The sequence below is a fragment of the Anolis sagrei genome, chromosome 3, assembly GCF_037176765.1.
Source record: "Anolis sagrei isolate rAnoSag1 chromosome 3, rAnoSag1.mat, whole genome shotgun sequence".
Lineage (NCBI taxonomy): Eukaryota > Metazoa > Chordata > Lepidosauria > Squamata > Dactyloidae > Anolis > Anolis sagrei.
In genome coordinates this window covers 173,208,031-173,225,912 of record NC_090023.1, presented here as the reverse complement: position 1 = coordinate 173,225,912, position 17,882 = coordinate 173,208,031, and the positions used below count along the sequence as shown (strand labels likewise).

At 38.4% G+C, this 17,882-nt stretch overlaps 1 protein-coding gene across 1 annotated transcript in view; it reads left to right on the top strand.

The window, feature by feature from the left end:
- The window catches only part of CDH23 (cadherin related 23), a 648,000-nt gene that overhangs the window by 21,057 nt on the left and 609,061 nt on the right, over window positions 1-17,882 (top strand). The window lies entirely within an intron of this gene.

Genomic DNA, 17,882 nt, shown 5'->3' with positions numbered 1-17,882 from the left:
TGAGTCCCCTTTTGGGGAGATGCTGGCAAAGTATAAAGATTATTATTATTATTATTATTATTATTATTATTATTATTATGTGTATTTTAATAGTAACTCTTAAGGAACCAAAAAATACATCTGGCATCTGCTGGCACTTGAGAGTCTACTGTATTTGTATCCCAAGATCCTGATTAGTCAAAACAGTTAAAGAAATGATCGCCATGTTGCTGTGATCATTTTATTAAGGCGCAAGCTTAATAACTAATGTGTTTCACTCACTTTAATGTCAAGAGCCATTCAAAACATAGTGCTCTAGTGCTGTTCATAGTGGTGATCCAGTGGTGGAAGATGAAGTGATATTTGGGATGAATATGGACATTCAGATTGCTGACTAAAGGTATTGTCAGCAATAAAGAGGGAATAAAGGACCTTTATAATAAAATACACAGGAACTCTTTTTCTCAATAGATCTGTGAAGATAGAAAGTATTTTCAGTTTTTACTATTCTCCACATGAGTATCAGACAAATAAGGAATGAAAAAAAATCTAGTACAAATTTATACCAAAGGAACATAGCTAAGGACTGTATATTCAGTATGTTGGGGGTAAGGTTCTCTTATGGAATGACAAGAACTTTGTTTCATGAGTGTGGCTAAAGTAAGTCTAACTCATGTTGGGACAATTTCTGTTCCTTCTGATGTATCATTAAAAAATCCAGAAGCAGGAAACCATACACAAAAAGTAATTGGTTTTTCATATAACCAGGTGCAGGGCATAGGTCCAATCTAGTGATGTTACCAAAGACCAGAACTGTCTAATGCCCCTGACTAAATCTCCCCTGTGGTCATTGGCGCATCTAAATAAGCAGAGAGGCTGTGAGCTGATCACAGATCCACAGGCTCATCAGCTGCCGTCCTTAATTGGCCCAGTGATACTAAGTATTGCTGAATGTCACTGTAATCTACTCTATATTGTAGAATTACTGTGCCAGAGGCTGCTTAAGCAGAAGATCTTCAGATGCAGGGGCTGAAGTTTGCTCATACAGATGGATGTGTCGGAGTTGGGTGGACTGATACAAAAGCATGTTTTTGAAGTGAACCCTTTACTTCAAATGATAACTCCATTACAATATAAAGTCATAGTATCCTAGAGTTGGAAGAGACCCAAAGGGCCATCCAGTCCTTGCAGGATGGCCCTGCAAGGACCAATCAAAGTACTCCCGACCATCTAGCCTCTGCTTTAAAAACTCCAGAGAATGAGACTCCATCACAGGGCGAGGCTGCAACATATCCAACTACTGAACAGACCTTACCATCAGGTCTTCTTAATGTTTTGGTGGAAGCTTTTTTCCCCCTGCCATTTGAATCCATTGCTCTGTATCCTGGTTTCCAGAGCAGCCGGAAACATGTGTTCTCCCTTTTTAAAAGCATAGAATAAATATGTGATTTAGGCCTCGGCTGCTCTGCCTCCTACACATAATATAAAAACTTGATTGAATGAGAAGATAAAAATAAGAAAAGCAGCAAAGCTGAGGTTGTGTGTTTTACCAGAAGAACAAACCATTCTTAAAGTTTTCTAAACATCAAAAGAGAGAACAAGAACTAAATAAAGACTCTTTTACAGATAGAGCCCTGAGCCAAACTGTTCTAGGCTGATCAGATGAAAACAAGCACAGTGATCACTCACTTTTAATAGCTGTATAGAAGCGAAATTTCAGCTTGTATTCCTTGCATAATGAGCTGCTGAAATTTCTTCCTCTACACAACTAATAGAAATCTAGGATTCCATCCCACCCCCCATGTGATTAGCAACAATACCTCTGGGTATTAATTGGGTGACCTGTTGGTAACTAGGGCTCAGGTTGGCACTTTTGCTTAATTATGTAAATTACCATAGTTGTGCAGCATAGAAGTTGGTGCACTTTCCATAACATGAATGTTCAGAAACTTCAACTTGTCCAGACTTTTGTAGCCAGAGAGAGCTCTGGTATTTTTTATTTTTTTTTGCTATAGCAGGTTCACTGCTGCCAGTTTGTTTCCAATCACATTTATGCTTGTAGAGTCCTATACAGCTTCAGTCCTAGCTAGCTGAAAGACTGTTATCTTCCCTTAGCTTATCCAAGGCCCCTTCTACACTGCCATGTTGAAAGTATTATAAAGTGTGCAAAATTATATTGTTCATTGAATGTGTTTAGTTATGTTTAGTTGGTGGGTTTGTGCCTTTAATTGTTGGAAAGCTTGTGGTTTGGGTCTTGTCAATTGGATGCAGGTGGGGCTCATTACTGCTGTTATTATAGTTTGCATCTGCCTGTAGTCTTTGGTCTGATCTCTGAGTGTTTCTTTTTGTTTTTAGTATGAAGCTGTAATAAAGTAAGCTTCTGCTGTAGTATTGTTATTTTTATTTGATATTATAACTCTGCTGGCATGCCATAAAATCCAGATTATCATATTGGATAATCCACATTATCTGCTTTGAACTGGATTATGTTAGTCTACACTACCATATAATCCAGTTAAAATCAGATAATCTGGATTCTATATGACAATGTAGGAGGGGCCCAAGCTCTTTGATCTTCAAGGAAGAAAGTTCCACCACCTGAGTAGGTAAGTCTGCTTGAATGGGCCATACAATGACTGCATTGAGGTGCTGGAATTCCCTTCCCAAAGTTGCTACTGCCTCCCTCTTTCTATCCTCTTCACAGCAGGTAAAAACAATTTTATTTACAGCTGGTCTTACAAAGAATTGTCTTTTTTTGGTGTACTTGCTACCATTGTCCTTTGCTTTTAAATGGAGTTCTCTTCAATGGTTTTAATTCTATGAACAGTTTAATGCATGTGAAATATTTGTATGTTTTAAATTTCTAGTAGCACCTAGAGACAGATTGTGATATGATTGTAAGTGTTAGAAGTTAGGACTTACTGACACAGCTTTTATGCTTTTTGAGCAATTTGTTAGTCATGTGGGTTGCAAAATAGAGACAGAAAAATGTAATTATATAAAAGGAGTCTGGAATAAGAGTAGGGAGAAAGAAACTCATTCTGTTTGCTTTTGTCCTCTTCTGTAAAAATTGTGGTCTTCCATTATGCAAATCTGTTTTTCCCCTTAGAAGTTTAGAATAATCTGGATGGGAATTACCCTATTTTAGCTTCAGAGAAATCCTATAAGGTGGATAGTATCCATGGTGTTTGGAGAAAGTAGATGCAATTGCTATTGACAAGTCCACAATTATATCAATCCTATTGGTTCAGTGGGACTTTCTAAATCATTCTGTTTAGGACTAGCAATGTGATTAAGGTCAGAAACAATGACTGATCAAGTCATTGCTATATGAAGCAGATTGTCACCTTGATTAACTGAGAAAAAGTCATTCACATCAAATAACCTCTCTTTAAGAATTAAGTGAACTGTGCACAAAAGTTGGGAGTATTCTCCTGAGTTGAATGAAATTTTAAAGGGAGCTTTTTGCTCAAACTGTCCAGTAGGAGCTGTTAAATATCCAGCTCATTTTAAAACCTAAGGTGCATTCCTTCAAGCCACTGCTCAATCTTAAAATACTCGCATCATTTCATTTCCAAAATGTATGCAGAAATTAGGGTGATCAAAAATTGTACAGATTTATGACATTCTTGCAGCCAACTTTGTGTTTATATGAAATGCAGTGTTGAAATCATGAGTTGAAAATTCATAAGTGATCATAATTGCAAATGTACATGCATTTTATCATCTAATATACTTTGTGTAAGCAGCTAAAATCAGCTGTAACTTGCAACAGGGAAAAGTCAAGTAAAATTAGGAAACTAAAGCCAAGTACTAATCCTAACTAGAATAAACCTAGTAAATCAATGGGATTTATATGAATATTGGTTTAGCAGTTTCATTTGTTCAATAGACATATCCACTTGATACTAATGTTTTGTCTTTTTAGGACAGTGGTTCTCAACCTTTTTTTGACCAGGGACCACTCTCCAACATTAGTACCAAAAGGGTTATGAATCAGTGTTTGGTCAACTTTAGATTTGGTTTGGATATTTGGGGTGCTGATTGCATTAGATAGACCACATCTGCTCTTGTTTTGGATACAGAACATATGCCATCCAGTAGTCGCCATCTGCTCACCAACAGAAAACCATATTTTATAATCTAGAGCTGATGTGGCCTATCCAAGGGGGTGAGGCTGGTCAGCGACAGGGAAGGAGTGGCAGGCAGTGTGAAAGAAGTGGAAATAAAATAAATAAAATAAACAAAGAGGAAGGAGGCTTGCAGACCAGATTGTCCTAGCGGTCTACTGGTGGTCCACAGTCCACAGGATAAGAACCACTGTTTCAAGATGATGGAAAGTTCAGTATCAGGCTGGCTACAGTAGATTCAGTTAGGAAGTCTATAGAGTCCAGCATTTCTATCCTGTAACTACGACTCTCTCCCTTCTCCATGCTTTAATGTCAGCACTGTTCTTGCTTTAAAATAACACAACAATAACGTAGAGACCAACCTAGTGTAATTCTGGCATGCACTTAAAACTAAATGAGGTTCAACTCAGCTAAAATTAAGCATTTGTGCGCCCCCAATGATTTCAGTGGCCAAAATTGAAGCACTAGTTGAGTTCCCAGGCTAAAATCAATTACATTTAAGAGTGATTAATTGTTGATGAATAGACTCCTTGTATAGTACATCCAATAACTGTAAGAGAGATAGAGATGAGATAGTAAATCCATACAATGAAGACAACATTCACTAAGCAAGTACTATAAACCAGGCAGCTTCATTGGTTGTTGTTTTTACCACAGAAGGAGATTGTCAGATCATTCAGCTGGAATTGGTTGAAGGTATGTGTGAGAGAGATTTAGTTGGTTCTTCTAGAGGAAAACATGACCATGGTGGAAGACATATTGACAAATAAAGGATGGATGCTGGGCACTAGTAGGCTTCTAGCAGAAAACTAGAAAAGCTTTGTTTGACATGGAGGTTTTGGGGGCAAAAGGATTTGTTTTTAACATCAAAATATTGCTATAACATAGACTATTAACATTCTTTTTATTCTCTTCCTTTTCCACTCAGATGTAACCAGCAATGTTTATACTGTATACTAGAAACATTTCTGTGGCAGAGGAAAATAGAATTAAAATATTATGAGATAGCAGCCATTTCTTCCAATAGGTGAAACCAGATTTAGGACATTCAGACTTAAATGTGATTTTCACCAAGCCTAAATTCAAAAGCTGAGCCCCCATTGAGGCTTACAAATCTATTTTCATATAGCCAAGCAAAAAAGTGGATGATGCTCTTGCAGTGCCTTTTTTTGTTGTGTCAGGAGCAACTTGAGAAACTGCAAGTCGCTTCTGGTGTGAGAGAATTGGCCGTCTGCAAGGACGTTGTCCAGGGGATGCCCAGACGACTTGCAGTGCCTAAAAACCTAGATAGACTGGGGAATTCATGACTGGGAGTCTCGGAAATCTATTGTGGCAGGAAAATAAAATCTGCTTTGAACTCTATAGGATCTTTATCACAAATTTTAAGGCAATAATGAATACTATGAATATGGTTACTAAGATACTTGTAAAATGACATACATTATTACCTGTTCTGAGTATTCTTGCAGGGTTTCCTAGAAATTTTATTTGGAGATAAAATAAATATATGTGTAATGAACATTAGAAGGAACTCTCTTTTGTTTTTGTTTTTAATGTCAGAAGGGGGTATTGAGTGAGTGAGCATTTCCATTGAAAAGCTGACTTGCCTTGTCATTTTGCATAGATGATGACGCAATGGCACAAATGAATAATATCGGTGTGTCATGGTATACGTGCTACATGGCCATGCAATTACATTATGGAATGCTTCAGAGCCTGAAACAAAAATAAGATCCTAGTGGCACCAATGTCCTGAATGTATTACTTTATTTTATACTAATTTTATACTAAGTCTACTCGTGCCATTGATTGATCCCACTACTACTGACTGCTTTAGCTTTAAGGCTGAATAAAGAAAGTGACACTTAAGAGATGAACGATTCTCTTTTGTAATCCCCCCCCCCTTCCAGGACCCTTGAACCCACCAACAGAATCACCACTTTAAAAATAATCCTTCCTAATGAACATTTGTTGATAAAAAAATACTGCCACCTGGAGCAGTGTTTTAGCTTAAAAACTCATATTAAACTTGCACAATTTCACTCTATTTGATGTAGGGCCATATTGCATTACTCCTCAGGGCAGCCGGTATAGTCACTCTGTGATCAACCCTCCGTGCCCAACAATAAACCCTTACACCCAACAATGGACTAATTCCTGGCCAGCCAGAAAGGCCATGGAGTCACCTAACTTTTCCTTTGTCTCTCCCTGAGAACCCATCCAGGTGGTATGTACACCCATAGTTTCCCCGGTCGGGAGCCCATGTCAAACCCTGACTGGCAAGATTAAAGCCATCACCACTTATCAGCCCCGAACCCTACATATTCCTTTCCTCACAGAAGGTGGACTTAGGAAACAGCCACAAGCTTCAAATTAAGCAATGACATTTTATTAAAATTTCCACCAGACCAGGAAATGAATCAGCTGCAGCGGCAGACAGCGCACCTCAACCAATCAGTGTGCGGATTGTAACTTGCACCAATCAGTGGCAAGAGTGGCAAAGGGCAATTGTTTGAATAGCTGTCAAATCTCTATAAATGTCTCTGTATGTATCCATTGCCTGTATGTTTGATTTGAGAGCGCTGACTCTCTGACATCTACTTTTGGCCAAAATGAATGAAGCCTCTCATCCTTACCTTTGTCCTGCTGTTCTTTATTTTGGATTGGAGCTCAGGCATGCTGGGAACTTCAGCAGAGTTGAAATCACATATCTTTTTCATTATTTGGTTGTACCATTTAATTCACAAGAGAAACCTATGAATACACTCCTAAAAGCACATTATTCCAGTTTTAGCACTGGTGTGATAGGTAACTAACACTGTTGCTGCAGTATTGGGTGAATTCATGTGGTAGTGTTCGCATGTTGAGAGTGTAACTTTTCTCCACTTTCTTGTTCCCAAGCTGCAGCCATTTAATTTCTAGCAGTCAGCCCACCTTATTATGGTGAGAGGTACAGAAAGATGAACAAATATGCAGGAAACTGGAAAAGCAGTATTATGTAACCATGAAGTACTGTACTAATGAAAACAGGAAATGGTGGATTCTTGTGATAATGACCAAAATGTCAAAATTGTGATAATGAACTAAATTTTTAAATTGTGCAAATTGTACAAACCACCAGGAAGAGCAAAGCATTAGTAGGTAGGAGTGGTCTATGAGGTCATGCAGTAATCAGCTTGATCTGTGTTAATATAGCACAATTAGGGGGAGCCCCCGTGTAAAAGAATGAAGGGCAATTCTGACGTGTTCCCATTTTCACAAAAAGTGAGATTACGACACTAATAGGCACAAATAGAGCATCGTGTGATGATGTCTGTAGATACCAAATATTGCCCAGTTCCAAACTCTTATGAGCCAGCCTTCCCATATCTTAGGCACTAATGGAGGATTCTACATGCTTAAATATAGGATGTAAATTAATATTGGAGCAGTTGAATATTTATTTACATCCCGAACCCAAGCATGGCGTTAATAAACATAACATCTTCAAAGATCTTGAGCAACTATTCCAATAGTTTTTGACATGATTGCTGAGTAGTAGTCGTAGTCTGTAATATTATATTTATCCTCTATATGAAGTGCCAATGAACTATATTTATTAAGGGCCCCTTTTTAATCACTATGGATGGTGGGGGGAGGAGGTGAGATTCTTCACTGGGAACAAATCTCATTTTCAAGAGTCCTTACAAAATGAGCCATAAAATTACAATATTTCAGAGCACTTCGTAATTCCAGTGCAGGCAGCTCTTCATCATGAAACTTGAAAGCTCAGAAAATATAAAACTCATTAGATTAAAATAAACCACCTACTGTGAGAAAGAAAAGGTTATTTATCAAAATCAATTTTGTTTCTGATTATCCTGCATGACAATTTGTTTTGTCTAAGAATTATGATTTGAGTATCATTCAAGCCTAAATGAAACTGTCTTTTCTTAATCTTAGTTTCAATTTCTTTTGAGAGTTACTTAGTTTTAAGCCAGGTGGAAAGTGATGGTGAGAGTATGAGAAACATGTTTTGAAGGTAGCGAAAGACATGAAATGCAAGCAAATACAGTCAGCCCTCCCCATTTGCTGGGGCTAGTGGCATAGGGTCCCACTGAAAGTTAAAAAAAAATCATGATTACAGAAATGGCTGGGTTTTTTTATCTGGAGAAATATCCACCTGACATTGGTCGGGAAGTAGCAGGCAGTAATGAAAGACCAAGGCATGGATATCTCCGGTACAGCCTCTGTTCAGATATCAGCCCACAAGCCAATGTCTTAAAACAAGAAACAGCTTCCTAAGATCTACAGAGATACTTGCAGGAACATGTCAGCAAGTGAGAGTCCAAAAGTGGCAGGCTAAAACCCAGAACCTCAGTCAGTGGCTGAGACCGGAGGAGAAACTTCCTCCTGGGCACACAGAAGACTGGGCAACTTGGAAGGCGCTGAACGGATTGCACTCTGGCACTATGAGATGCTAACCTTAAGAAATGGGAGTGTGAAGTGGAGTCCACAACATGCAAGTGTGGAAAAGAGCAAACCGCAAACCACTTCTGACATGATAAATAAAAAAATCCTGGAGAAAATATCTCCCTAAGAATTTCCAGGGTCCCCTATGGATACTTGAAATCACAGAGAATAATGAATCCTATAATTTTACTATATTTGGGCTGGAAGACCTAGAGATCCACAAACACTTCTGAGGGAAACATTTGTTGAGTGTGGGTAACAAACTGGATCGAAGAGTCCATGGTAAAGGGGGCATACTGTACAAAATACTTCGCACTCTGATACCATGCATTGGATCTCCTTTTCTGATTTTATTAAAAGCTATATACAGGAAATATATGGATTAACAGTGAAGCCACAATAAAGAAACCCAGTGAGTTAGTATTTTAATATTTTATTTTCTAATCCAATTTTCTGTTAATCTTCAATCCTCCTTTTTAGTGACTTATCCATATTAGCAGTATCTCATAATTTAAATTAGAGGAAATTCTATTTGTCCAAATAATGACAACTTTAGTGAAAATATTAAAAAAACATTACAAAGGAGTGAGTATATGACATAGTCATTGAAAATATTCCTAATTATTAATCCTGGATCATAAATGTTAATAAAAAAATTAAGACAGGAGACCTGCTAGCCACTTGATTTATTTCATCTATGAAATTCAGTTGTACAATTAATGGTTCATCAAACTGCAAGTATTTTAATTGACTCGGAAATGCGTTAAGAACAGGGGATTTGTATGATAACTATTACTTTAAGTAGCAGAATCTTCATTAGGAATTGAGAACTGACATCTGGTAGGAGAGAGCTGAAAACAGAAAGCAGATAATAGAGGTTTAGGTCAGATGTAATTGATATGCTAGTAAACAGATCTCATAACAATACCCAATCCTGTGGTTGTTATACTATTCAGCCGAGAAGTAAAACAATCTATAGCAAAGTGCTTTCTGGCAATTAGTAGGCATAGACTCAGACTAGAGAGGTGTGAGGTGGGTGGGACATCCATTAGGATGGGCTTGCACCTCCCTTGTTTTTTTTCATAATTACATCAAAATAGATGGAAATACTTCTAAAATCAAATGGTTTTAAGAACATATGAAAACTTACTTAGATTTGACCAAGGATATCACTAGTCCATCATTTTCCAACTACATGTCTATGGAAAGCTCACAAGCAGAACATAAATGTAGCAACCCCTTCATATTCTCCAATGAGTCTGACTTTAAATCATTCATGAACAAGTTAAAAAAGCTCTGGATCAAAGACAGATCCTTGCAGTAGCATGCTGTTTATACTCTTCCATTGTGAAAACTTACTATTTTTTTGTGTTCTTCAACCGATTAATGTATCTTCCAAGAAGTTCCTACTACATGTCACCCCTGTAGTTTGAAGAGCCTCTGGTACCACTGTGAAAATAATCTTCATTTCTTAATATCAGAGATTTTGAAGAAAGCTAGTATTTTCTAAAATCTTGAAAGATGGTGTTGTCAAGGTTATGCATGCCATATACCAGCAGATATGGAAAACACAAGAATGGCCATCAGAGTGGAAAAAACTAATTTATATCCCTATACCAAAAAAGGGAAATGTTAAAGAGTGCTCAAACTTTTGTACAGTGGCCCTTATTTCACATGCTAGTAAGGTAATGCTCAAGATCCTGTAAGGAAGCCTCCAGCAATACATGGAGAGAGAGTTGCCAGATGTACAAGCTGGGTCTAGAAAAGGCAGACGAACGAGAGACCAAATTGCCAATATCTGCTGGATAATGGAGAAAGGCAGGGAATTTCAGAAAAAAACCCATTTCTGTTTTATTGACTATTTTAAAGCCTTTGACTGTGTGGATCATAAAAAAATTGTGGCAAGTTCTTGGTAGTATGGGCATACCAAATCACCTTGCCTGTCTCCTGAGGAATCTGTATAATGACCATGTAGCAACAGTAAGAACTGACCTTGGAACAACAGACTGGTTCAAGATTGGGAAAGGCGTACGGCAGGGTTGTATACTCTCACCCAACCTATTCAACTTGTATGCAGAACACATCATGCGATGTGTGGGGCTTGACGAATGCAAGGCTGGAGTGAAAATTGCTGGAAGAAACATTAACAACCTTAGATATGCAGATGATACCACTTTGATGGCTGAAAGTGAGGAGGAGCTGAGTAGCCTTCTAATCAAGGTGAAAGAAGAAAGTGCAAAAGCTGAGTTGCAGTTAAACATAAAAAACAAGATTATGGCAACTGAACTGATTGATAACTGGCAAATAGAGTGTCACTATGCCAGGGTTCTGTCTTATTCAGGTAGAGGGCTCTGCTCATTGGAGGGAAGGATATTAGAGGCAAATATGAAGTACTTTGGCCACATCATGAGAAGAAAGGAAAGCTTAGAGAAGACAATGATGCTGGGGAAAATGAAAGGAAAAAGGGTCTACCAAGGGTAAGATGGATGGATGGTATCCTTGAAGTGTCCTGCTTGACTCTGAAGGAGCTGGGTTGGTGACGACTGACAGGGAGCTCTGGTGTGGGCTGGTCCATGAGGTCACGAAGAGTTGGAAGCGACTGAACAAATAAACAACAACACTATTTCTGGAGTCCTCTGCCAGGAACACTTCTACACATAAATGAATGTGTTTGTTTGGGAGACAGCTACCTCTTGCTAAACACCAAAAACAAGGAAGCTGAACAATTAGGAATGACAGGGTCCAGGCCTGCTTGGATTGAACCACTTTAGACTTTAGACTGTTGTTTATAGTATTTCGCAAAATAATCAAGGAAGAACCTAGACTAGAATTTTAGAATAGCAGGAAAAAAAAGAATTTTAACAAGAGAGTATGATAGAAATGGACTGGTTTATGTTTGTTTAAATATCACAAAAAATAAGACTTCTTGTGCAAGTGAACAAATGCTACAAACACATTATTCATTGGCATATAGTTATTTTTCGAAAGAAAGCAGATGTTTCAGCTGTCATCTCTTAATAGCAGTCAGGAAGGTAGTCATGTTCCAGCACTGGAAGGGAGAGAAAAAGAAAACATTACCTGTAGTGAGCCTACAAAGTGTTATTTTAGGTCCATGGAAGCATGCTTTCCTCTCAGGTTATGAACATATTTCTTTTTCTTTTATGCTCCTGAAACAGCATCTGCAAAGGAAAGAAGAAGCCACCATTGTAAACAGAAATATTAATATTGCTGTAGTGGGGTAAATGGCAAAGACTAAATGGGGCTGTAGAAAAGGAGATTATGGGTTTGGATATTGTATTTTAATCAGCCCACAAACTTGATACCAAGAAGAAAACAACAACAAAATAGTGACAGCACTTTTAATGCAAGCAGCTAAGTGGATTTTGCGTGGCGTGATAGCTCTCTTGACAACAGAATTGTTCTTATTGTAGATTTAAAATGTCTAAACAGTGCAGGTGTGCAACTTAGTAAAACTAAGACTTACTGTTTCTGAATCAACACCTGTGTAAAATAAGATTTTGAATGTATGAATGACTATTGTATCTTTTGAGTCAAAACATACTTGATTTAAAAAAAATCAGTGCAAATTCACCTTGATTAAACAGGGAATTGAAATTTGGCAAATATATCATAGAATCATAGAGTTGGAAGAGACCTCGTGGGCCATCCAGTCCAACCCCCTGTCAAGAAGCAAGGAAATTGCATTCAAAGCACCCCCCGACAGATGGTCATCCAGCCTCTGCTTAAAAGCCTCCAAAGAAGTCCTTAGCTGATACCATGGTACCTCATCACATTAGACAAAAAAAAATTAGGATTGAACCAAACCTTGCCATAATGTTTAGTGGTAGCCTGTGTTTTAATAAAATAAGAAAAGAAAGGGATAGAACAAGAGTGAAGGAGAGGGGAGAAAGGAAGAGAAAGGGTAAGAAAGAAAAAGAGGGAAAACGAAGAGAAGGGAGTGCCTCCTGTTGCTCTTGTGTGCATGCCTCTGTCTCCAAGCACCTCTCCATGACTCCTCGCCATCACACCGGAAAAGAAGACGAGGAGGAGCAGCCCTTCTGCACTGATCTGGAAGAGAAAAGGGCCCCGGCAGCCATTCCGGGGAGATGGAGGAGGCAGGATTGAAGGAGAAGGCAGTGCAACCTCTCTCCAATTGCCAATCAACCCCTCTAGTGGTCACAACCCCCAGGTTGAGAACTGCTGATCCAGAGAGATATAAAAGTTGCTATAATTCTCAAAAACATGGGGCTTAGTGTTATTTTTTTTAAAAAAGAGAGGCAACTTAATGATAATGTACTATTATAATTTCTATAGCTAGACCATATGCATAGGCTATGGCTGCTTCCAGACAGAAGATTTCCACCACTATCAAGTAAAAGAATTGTGCAACAACCTGAGGCTCCAATATAGATTTTGAGGAATTGCTTCATAATTTCTTGTAGACATCTTCCATAATATACAAATTATAATGATAATGCTCCCAATTAAGGTTGCTTTATTGCATTCCCTTGAATCCAGACCTCTAATTTACATGTTATAAAAATTATGTAATCAAGCAGATTGATAATTTACATCCAAATTATGGGAATTCAGCATATCAATAATAGATTTTTCCCCACATCATGGTATTTCATTTTATAGTTATTATTGTTCTGATATAGCTAGTATGGAGTAGAGTTTGTAGTGCTAAATATAGAACATAGGGCACATTTTTACTGACCATTTAATGCAGTTTGAAGTTAGCTTGAGAGTGGTGTGTTTATATAAACACAAAGTGAATGCATACTGCAGCATGCTTTAAGACTTTTAAACCAAGATAAGCAAAGTCAGGAAATATTCCAAAATAGAACCCCTAATGCACATCAGCATGCACTAGTGTAAACAATATTGCATGGTGAAAGTGACTCTACAGAATCTGAGTTGCTGCATGGACAGTTGAAGTGCTCCACTGCTCTGTGGAGTAGAAAACATTCTCTGTGGCTGTCAATTTATGGATATTGCAGATCCTGGAATCAGTTCAAGGCCAGCCTCTGTATGTAAGCACAATCCAGCCCCTGAACCAGTTCCAGGGCTTGTAAGTGTAATCCTCTGCACAGTGAAACCACTTACTTTTATGCTGGTTTCACCCTGGATTAAGTGGTCTATCTAGATGTGCCCACCGAGATGCAAATTCAAATCTCTGCTTGGTCTTGTTTACCTGTCAGGAAATCTACCATAACAGTGTTGTTATAAGTATTAATAGCCATACAGGCTATTAATACTTATAACAACACAGGAACCATGTAAATTCTAGTATATTCTCATCAAATTATTTTAGTGAACTTAAAAAAAAAAGATGGCATTTTAAAAGTACAGATTCGTGAAAATGGCACAGGAAGTTTTTAAGAGTGACTGCCACCTAATTTATAGGTTTTAAACAGCTGATTTTAAAGTAGATATTTTAATGTTTTGTATACTTATGGTTTTATGTCCAGCATTGAATGTTTGCCGTATATATGTTGTGCTCCGCCCTGAGACCCCTGCAAGGTGGGAAGGGTGGAATATAAATGTTTCAAATAAATAAATAAATAAATAAATAAATAAATAAAGGAAAGTGCAGAGTAATAGAAAGACAAATTTACTGACACTTTCCCTTCCCTTGCACATTGCCACAACTTCTCTTGCAGCTTGATCACACTGTTCCTAAGTCCCTTCCTTTTCTTGCTTCTTTGTGCTCTTTCTTTGTCCTCCCCTTCCTTGTATCTTGCATGCTGTAGCTTACATCTCAAATCCTGTCTTAGCTTTTTCTTTTCTCCTGACTATTTCTTGAACCCATCATCATCTCAAGCTACTTCCCTTGTTCCTCAAATCTTGCCACTGCACATCACACCTTCCTTTGTCTCCTTTTTCTGTCCTTGCCTCATGTCAAATTTTGACTTTCCCTGCCTCATTTTTTTTGCACTCTGCCACTTTTGTTTCTTACCCTTCTTTCCATCTTTCCTCTTCTTTCCTATTTAACTTGTGCTGACAGATCCCTTTACGGGTGTTGCTGCATGTCCCACCAACACGCTTTCCCCACAGCTTTTCCCCTTTGAGCCATTCTTTCTTCCCATGCAGCTAAAATTGCACCTCTTGCCCTTTCTTCTACTCAGTCCTTGCTTCGCTTCATGCTTCTGCCTACTTTATAAAGAAGCATAAAAGTGTTGGTGGACAGGTATGCAGAAAAGAAGAAAGAAAAGGAAGAGGGATATAGAGTAAGATTGGGGAAAGTGGTAACAAGGACAGCCAGGGGTGGGGTGCCCCCCCTCCCCAAAAAATCAGGCATTGGTGCGATTCTAAACACCCATTATAAAATACATAATGATGGAAACATTAAAATGCAGCATGTTTGTACCTCAAGCAAATCAAGAAAAACAACAGACTCCATGGAACATTAAATACTAATTATTATATTACAGCTTTTACACTGCTTTGTTGTACCCTCCCCTTCATTCCACTCTCCCCATTACTTTCTGTGTAGTCTTTGCAGGGAATTCTGCTTGTGAACTGCAGACTTTCCCCCCCAAAGTTCTAACATAGACCCACAGAACACAAAATCAGAATTACAAGAGAGAGGTTAAACTTATTCCTCAGAAAACAGTTGGTCAAAATAATGGCCACATTTTGCCCCATAAAATCCCCTTCCAACAAGGGCCAGGTGCTTGGATTTTTTAAAAAAGAAATGAAAACTTGGAATCTGGGTCAAATGGTGGTCCAAACAGACAATAGGAGCAGTCTGAATTTACACTTCATAGTGGCAAATAGTTTTAATTTCTTACTGCACTGCCTAATTGAGAATGCAGTGACCACTTGAGCAATGTACAGACTGAAATTATAAAGATATATTTAATGGAAATTTATTAGATTTCAACAAATTTGTCTCTGAGGACCTTATCCCACCCCACACCCACCCTCATCTTAAAACAGTTATAATCCATTTAAGCAATGGAAAACAATGGATAATCCATTTAGACAATAGAAAGCAATGGAGCCCATCTCTTGACACAGACTTCCTGTCTGAGCCCGTCACACTCTGTAACATAAACGTCTAAAGCCGCCTCAAAAAAGGGAGGAGGATAAGACAGTCTGAGATCATCTCAAGAACTTCAGATCCATGATATTCCATTTCTAAAGTAACAAAAACATGTGGTATGGGTGCTATCAGAATCACCCACATTGAATCAGATAGGATGATGTGAGCAAATGGGCAGTCCTGTGGGTAGTCTCCTAAGCAGCAGCAAGTCCCCAGTACTCTGCCATAATGTAGATGCACAATCCTTTTCAGTAATTAAAAAAATTAAATTAAGAAACATCACAACTTCGTTAGATTGCTATTTTTCTTTGCCTTTAATGTTAGCATTTGTCCTTCATGGTTCAAGTTAGACACATTTTTTTTTTAAAAAAAGGAGAGAGGCTGGGGAATTCACTCGCTTGTGGGATGATGAAAATGTATAGTAGTGGGTAAACCAGCATATTCAGATGACATGTGATAAGTTATGAATACAGAACATAGTGATTTGCAATGCTACAGGGCCAAACAGCATGCTTAGATGATGCTACCCCCCACCTCCCTTGGTCCTATGTTAAAAGTGAGCATAAACCAAACTCAGTAAGTAAATTACTGTACTTCATTCTGAAACCAATAAATTATCTCAGACTGAAGATACCACATGTTGGAATAGAACATATTCCAACATGGTGCTTTAATTCAACCTAAAGGTTTGTACTAGTCTGGTTGATTTGTCATTGCTTTAAAGAGCAATCCTCCTGACATACATGCCACATCATAAGCTGCATTGACAACCTCTGCAATCTCAGAGTATTGGAAGTGCAGTGCAGTGTTGGATTGTTACCTAACTGTCCATTTCCTAATGCTTTGTCACTTTTTCCCATTCAAAAAAATCAATAGGAATGCTAGCTTACCTGCACATAGCACTTAAACATTTATGGAGACAGAATTCAGAGGCAATTCATGGAAATTCCATACTTTATGTAAATAACTTTCTTAGAACAGAAAACATAGAACTAAAAGGGAGCTGTTAGCTGTGTCTTTGTAAATAATGTAAACTGTTTTCCATTTTATGTTGTTTTTAACGACATTCAAGGGATTGGCAGTGGAGCATTTTCTTCCCATTTGAATCTGGGAAATTGTAAATGTGAATTGCACTTCCACTGTTTTCACAGAATTTAAAGTCAAGAGGAGTCTAACAGTCTGACACGTGGGTAGTTTTCCTCCTGGGTGCCCCTTGCTTCTGTATAAACGTCTTTCTATAAAATCAGGAATAAAAGTACAGTAAATGCACCTTCTTTTAAAAATGCCATGGCTGAATAGCTTACACCTGCAGTGCAGTTTCCTTCCACATTACATATTATTATGGAAGAGGCAACATCCTTTAACTCGAATGACAAAATGTTTAAAGCTAAGTATCATAAACCAAAACACGGGAAGCACAATCACTTTGGCCACAAAGGTGGCCTTACGATCTAATCACATGAGGTACTTTTTGATGGTATGTGCCGGTTCATCAATACTTTTGCAATAGAACCTGCCGGCACCCATCCCATGATGTAGAGCAAGTTTTGGCAGGGATCCATTGCAGAAGTATTGAGGAACCGGTGCGTGCCATCACAGCGACAACACTGGAGGCTTCCTATGTTGCATTGGATCAATGGGGGAAGCTGGGTGGGTGATGCTTTCCCCTGTGGAATGGGGCAACAGGTGAGTTGGGCGATGTGGAGCATGGGGCGATGGGTTCCCCATGCCCCCTGGTGGGCATTGCTGGATTTGCATGGTAATTTTGGCAGCATGGTGATTCTGGCAACAAGTCTGATGAAGATGTTAGACTGTTCTATGTGTTGCTGAGTCAGAATAATCTATTTTATAATCTGAGAAGAACTGAAAAAGCAAACATTGTACATTTGGAAGTTTTGAAATTCAGGCTCTTTTCACAAACCCGACTGCTGTTGGTTTAGATCGGGTTTTTTTTTCTTTTTGGTGAAACTGTAATTGGTCTTGGACAAAAAATGCTGACAATTGAAGAACTGAAAAAATAATTGAAAAGGGTTACCTGTAAATAGTGTGCCAGTTCAAATGATTGTACTGATGTTCACAGAAAATTCATTGCACAAATGATAGCATAATTAAGGAGCTTTGATTAACCCAAGGAGCATAGAGTGGGGTGCGGTGGGAGGCTCAAATGTATATGAGAATTAAGCTCTGTATGCCACTCCTTTTGAGAACAAAGAAAACCATATGAATAATTCTGCGGGTCCCTCCATGACTGCATGGTTGCATCATTAACA